Here is a 7,004-nt window from a genome sequence, read left to right as displayed (position 1 = left end):
TAAAAATTTCAAGATGGCGGACCAATATGGTGTCAAATCTAATGTAAAATTTAAAAATTTTGTGCAATATTCTTATGATTGCAGAAAACGCAATGAATTCGCCTGAATTTTGTTACTCGGGGGTTTTCGGTATCGCTGATTACGAATATGAAATTCATTTTCATAATTTCAAAATGGCGGACAAGAAACTTCAAATTTCATTCTATTGGCTTAAATCTTGTAACTCGGGGGTTTCTAATCAACGTACATAAAACCCCCGAGTAACAGGTTTCAAATGAATTTGATCAAGTTTAAAAAATTTGTCCGATACATTGAATTCGCAATTTCGAATTTTTGGAAATACAGTTTATATTTGTAATCAGCGACCCCAAAAACCCCCAAGTTACAAGATTTAAGCCAATATAATGATATTTGAAGTTTCTTGTCCGCCATATTGAATCCGCCATTTTGAATTTTTTGATAATGAATTTCATATTCGTAAAGGCCAACGCAGAATAGATCTGTAACCGGAACCGCAATCGTAACCGTAAGCGGAAGAATGAGTTAGAGAAGGATAAACAATATACCTATCCTTCTTTAACTCATTCTTACGGTTACGCTTACGATTGCGGTTCCGGTTACAGATCTATTCTGCGTTGGCCTTAATCAGCTACCCTAAAAACCCCCGTGGGACAAGTTTCAAGTGAATTGGATGAATTTTTATAAAACTCGTTCGCTATATTGTATCCGCCATTTTGAATTTTTGAAAATGTAGTTAATATTCGTAATCAGCGACCCCAAAAACCCCCGAGTAACAAGTTTCAAGTGAATTTGATCAATTTAAAAAATAAGTCCGCCATATTGAATCCGACATTTTGAATTTTTGAATATTTGTAATCAGTGACACCAAAAACCCTCGAGTAACAAATTTGAGGCCAATTCATTGACTTTTCAGGAATATGAAGAATATTGCCCAAAATTATTATTATTTTCATAAAGTAAATCAAATTTGTAGGACAATTGTGTTTAGTAAACAAATATTTATTAATTTTTGACAAAATTATGAATGTTTAAATTCAAAAGTGGTTTTAATCGAAACTATTGGGGTTTAAAGGATTAACTCACCCCATTCAAAAAGGTTTATAAGGGTAATTTCTACCCTTGAAATGTGTCAAACATTTCTTAAATAAATAAATTAATATTTTAATTAAAGTTTCTTTAAATTAAACTTTCTACCATGATATGCATATTTTGCCACTCAAAATATGACTTTTCAACCCCTATTTTCAACCCTTAAAACATCTTCATTGCCGATATAAAAAAATACGTGTCAAATATTTTTAGGTCCTCTAAAAAATGCTCACAAACTCAAGTCAATCGCCGATTGGCACTTGGGTAGTGTTACTTGTCAGTCGGATAGATGCCTCGCTTGGCGGTCGTTTAAGGACCGAGGGTATAAGTACCCTTGGTTCGCGCCCATTTGGCTTGGTATTTTTCCGGCACGTGAGATAATCTGAGCGGGAGGTTTGACGTCGAGGTATAATGATGTGCACCGTCGATTATTGTCCGGTACACACCATTAGAACTCGACTGTCGATAAACCGGTTGTACTCAGGAGAGGTTTTCTACAGTTTCCCTCTTCTCTGTCGAGAAAACCTATTGACGGGTGGTCCAGGCGGAATAAAGTCTAATAAAGTCGGCCTAATAAAGTCGGCTGTAGACGCAAATTAGGTTAATATATAGAAAATTTCTAAGTAGAATGGTTATGCTTAATCCAAAAAAGTATTTCTCGGGGACTCTTGTCTTCTTTAGAATTTCAGCTTTAAAATAAACCTTCGAAAATTAAAAAAGGTTAATCCGTTTTTGATATATCATTTAAAATGTGAAGCCGTTTTTCGTCGATTGGTGCATTGGAATTTAACTGTGACAACTCGATTCTAGCTTCGCGTGGCTGCGAATGGGAGAAAAAACAGGGACGAATTTAGGCTGGGGAATAATAAATAATGATGTTTCACGAGTAATAAAAAGAAACTCGAAAGTTCATCGTTCCCTCGCATGAATTCGACCCTGCTTTCTCTCTCATTCGTTGCCACGCGAAGCCAGATTCGATTCGTCACAGTTGAATTTCAATGCACCAATCGGTCGAAACACGGCTTCACATTTTTAATGATATATAGAAAAATGTTATCTAAATTTTTCTAGATTTTTGAAAAAGTTAAAGTCAAGAGACCAAAATGAGAAAATTTGATAATTTTTTTTATTGCTTTCTCACTATACAGTAGGGTTCTTATTTTGGTTTTTGGTTCTTATTTTGACAGATTTTTATGAAATTGTATACTAAAGGGTTTTTGGGGTCGCTGATTACGAATCCGATGTTGGTTTTTCAATGTTCAAAATGGCGGATCCAATATGGCGGATGCTTTTTTTGAATCGATTCAATTTGGCTAAGAATCGTTCTTCGGGGATTTTTGGGGTCGCTAATTACGAATCCGATGTTGGTTTTTTAATATTCAAAATGTCGGATCCAATATGGTGGAAGCTTTTTTTTAAATCGATTCAATTTGTCTAAAAATCGTTACTCGGGGTTTTTTGGGGTCGCTGATTACAAATATTAAATTATAAATATGACGTCAGATTTTTAAGAATACAAAATGGCAATAATAATATGATATAAATCAAATTTAAATTATGTTTTATACGTTAATTTTTAAATTGATTTTATATACTTTTTTAAATAAAGGTTATACAATTTACTTAAGATTTTTATAGTCTTGTTTTGACAATTTTATTCATTTATACTTATTTTGATACTGAATAATTCAAAAAAGTAATAATTTTTTACAAATTGTGATTAATTTGTACACTTTAAAGTATGTTTAAATCCATCAATATATAATAAAGTTTTTAGCAAATTTAAAAAATATTATTGCTTTAAACAATTTTTTAACATTATCGTATTTTTCAATTTTTTAAAATACTTCTGCATAGTGTAAAAATTTTTAGCACAGATTGTTAGTCTTATTAGTGATTTAAATATCGTGGTAAAAGTATGAGTTTTTCATCTTTGCCGCGAGATGGCTTGATGCTTTTTCACCTATAAGTAAGAACGATTCGTTTTTCATCATAAGAGCTTATTACATTTGTGAATTAATAATGTAAAAGATTTTGATATACTAAAAATATTAATTATACTTAAAAAAACCCAAAAATCCTTTTTGAGTAACAAGTTTCAAGTACATCTAATCAATTTTTCAGAAAAGCGCCTTACACATTATATCATTCATTAAAAATTTTGAAAAACTAATTACAGATTCGTAATCAGCGACCCCAAAAACCCCCGAGTAACGATTTTTTGCCAAATTGAATCGATTTAAAAAAAGCATCCGCCATATTGGGTCCGCCATTTTGAATTTTGAAAAACCAACATTGGATTCGTAATCAGCGACCCCAAAAACCCTTAAGTATACAATTTCATCAAAATCTATCAAAGCGTTTGTCCACATTAACAATTTGTTGTAAACTTAATTATTTGTTAATATAAATTGTTTATAACATTCGAATATTTACCTGCATAAATTTTTTACAATTTACAGAGTACTCTAGGTATGTTTCTAAACAGTTTTTAGCACGTGTCATTCGATTATAGAGGCTGAAGATAACTTTTTCTTAAAAATAGATGCTTTTGTTAAACTTTGCAATAAAAAAATAAATATAAACAAATTGAAATTTAAAATTCGGCCTCAACAAATTTCTTCAAAATTTAATAATCTTTCATTTAAAACAAGATTCAGTAAAATCGTTTAAAAAATAAAGGCTCTAGACCAGGCACGTAGCCAGAGGGGGGGCCCAGGGGGCCCTGCCCCCCCCCCCGAAATTTTTATATTGATATTTATATTTTTATTTTAACCATAGACTATCCCTCGAAAAAAATTTTGATTTCAAACTGGGACCCCCCCGAAATAAATTTCTGGCTACGGGCCTGCTCTAGACTATTATGAATAGTAAATTGCAGTTTGGTCCCACTGTGCGCCGGCCGGAATTTGAATTAAAATGTGAAAAAAATGAGCTACCCACAAGAACAGCCCATTTGATAAATATTAACCCGTGCCGACGAAGGGAAGTTTAAATGGGGTTTAATATGGGATTGGTGTATTTCTTTAAACTTTGTATTACAATTTTTCCATTTCTGAACAATTTGACTTAGGTCTATGTATTCTTATAGTTTTTCGCACGCTGAACATGTATATTATTCTGTCAAAATTCTGTCAAATTTTTAAATAAAGAGAGTTTTCAAGATTTTTACAGTAACTTCTACGAATAAAACGGTTTCTTGTTAAAATTTCAGTTTATATCTAGCAATTTAATACACTTTGACAGTTGACAGCTGTCAAAAGAGTTGTCATTTTTTATAAACACCAGTTTTCAAAGATTTTTAAATGAATTACCACAAAAAACGGTTCTGTGGGTAAATTTAGTTTATATTTAGAAATTGAATATGTTTCAGCAGTTGGCAAGTGTCAAAACAGCTGTCAACTTATATACGACAGAATTTTTCACAATGTTTTTAATTAATTTACCAATTTTGTAAGCTTTTGTAAATTGTGTAACAAATACATGAAAATAAACAAGTCTAATTTTCTATGAAACTAAATTCAATTCTGAATTAATTTCTTTTTAATTTCATATAAGTTGACAACTCATTTGACAGCTGCCATCCGTCAAAGTGTATTAAATTGCTAGATATAAACTGAAATTTTCACAAGAAACTTTTTTATTCGTAGAAGTTAATGTAAAAGTCGTGAAAATTCTCCTTTTTTAAAATGTGACAGTATTTTGGCAGCTTTTTTGCCAACCGGTAGCTGTCAAAAGTTATTTTTGGCATCATATTCGTGTTCAGCGTGCGAAAAACTATGGGAATATATAGACCCAAGTTAAATTTTTGAGAAATGAAAAAGTTATAATACAAAGTTTGCAGAAGTGCACCAAACCCATGTTAAACCCCATTTAAAGTTTAACCCTTCGTCGGCACGGGTTAATATCACAGGCACACAAAAAAATAAAAAAGTCAAAACCCAGAGGTTACACCCCCCTATCCCCATGTCTTTGGGGTCGCTAAAACTGAATATGACCATTAAAAATTTTTTTCATCGGCCATTTTCCCGCTACCACCCCCTTACACCTGCTCCCGGGGGTTGGAATTTCAGTTTTAAAAAAAGTGGAGTAGGGTGTCTATTCTTATGTTTTTTGGGTCGCTTAAACCAAAAAAGACTACCAAAAACAAATTCTTCCTTCTCTTGACCCCCTACAACTCCCTTAACAACCCTGGGGTGAGGGGTCGAAATTTGAATTTTCACGAAAAGTCGATTGCGGTGTCTAAACCTACGTTTTTTGGGTCGCTGAAACCAAAAAAGACTACCAAAATCAAATCCTTTCCACCTCCGACTCCCTACAACCCCCTGCAATAATTTTTTTCAAATAAAATGAACCGATTTTTGGGAAATTGAAAATTGAATATTAATTATCAAAAATTATTGCAGGGGGTTGTAGGGGGTCGAGGGTGGAAAGGATTTGATTTTGGTAGTCTTTTTTAGTTTCAGCGACCCAAAAAACGTAGGTTTAGACACCGTAATCGACTTTTCGTGAAAATTCGAATTTCGACCCCCCACCTTTCGGGTGTTAAGGGGATTGTAAGGGATTAAGGGAGGGAAGAATTTGTTTTTGGTAGTCCTTTTTGGTTTTAGCGACCCAAAAAACATAGGAATAGACACCCTACTCCACTTCTTTTTAAACTGAAATTCCAACCCCCGGGAGCAGGTGTAAGGGGGTGGTAGCGGGAAAATGGCCGATGAGAAAAATTTTTCATGGTCATATTCGGTTTCAGCGACCCCAAAAACATGGGGATAGGGGGGTGTGACCTCTGGGTTTTGACTTTTTTATTTTTTTGTGTGCCTGTGTATTTATCAAACGGGCTGTTCTTGTAGGTAGCTCATTTTTTTCACATTTTAATTCAAATTCCGGCCGGCGTCCAAAGAAATTTCAAATTTTCCAAAATAAGAACCACCCTACTATACAGCTCAAGAAATAGTTAACGAAATGACTTTAAAGACGGCTTATTTTACTCAAAATTTAATCAGCTTTCTAACCGTATTTAAATTTTTTTGTATCTCCTTTTATTTCTAAGATATGATTGAAAAAGTAATGTCATGTTTTTTCATAGAGTCGCGAGTAATCGTTCTGATACTCGTGAAGGGTAGTGTATTGTAAAAAATCTTATTTTCCACTAAAAAAAAAAGAAAATTGTTAAATAGTTATTATTTGTTAATATAGGAGATTAATATATTTCGATGTCAGGTTAGGTAGCAAAGGTGACAGTTTAAGTTTTTCACGTTGACAATTTTAATGAAAGCATGTCTTCCAGTCTTTTTCTTACTAGTTAGTAGGGGAGAGTGGGACAAGACGGGGTTGCGGGTAAGACGGGGCGTGGTACCTGCCCTATTTAACAAACGAATTAACCAATCGCGATTATATTCTACATAATACTGCACGGAGACGATAGTTTCTTGTTTATAAAACCTAAAAGCCATGAGAACAAATCTTTTATCTGTTTTACTAAAAAACTGTCTTCGACGATTTTCTTGTCATTTTTTCACTTTTTTTAGTACACTGAGAAAAAAGAGGGCGCGTTACAGCACATTTTCGATTCATGTTGCGCGACTCAACCCTGAATTCTTCTACACACTTTCTGGGGCGTGCAGCACGCCCCAAAGAGCATGTAATACGCTTCAAATACAGCTCGCCTCGACTCAGGGGTCCGCTGCACGCCCCAGAAAAGTATCTAGCAGAACACAGGGTTGAGTCGCGCAACATGAATCGAAAATGTGCTGCAACGCGCCCTCTTTTTTCTCAGTGTAGGTGTTTATTATTTAATAATAACAGTTAATGAACTGTATCAATTTTTTTCTAACTGGCAAGGGTTACAGAAGAAGGAAAGCGTATGTTTTTTTCTTTGTTGAATTGTAAATTGT

Source organism: Leptopilina heterotoma, unplaced genomic scaffold, assembly GCF_015476425.1.
Source record: "Leptopilina heterotoma isolate Lh14 unplaced genomic scaffold, ASM1547642v1 Lhet_557, whole genome shotgun sequence".
Classification (NCBI taxonomy): domain Eukaryota; kingdom Metazoa; phylum Arthropoda; class Insecta; order Hymenoptera; family Figitidae; genus Leptopilina; species Leptopilina heterotoma.
This window is presented reverse-complemented; position numbering follows the sequence as displayed.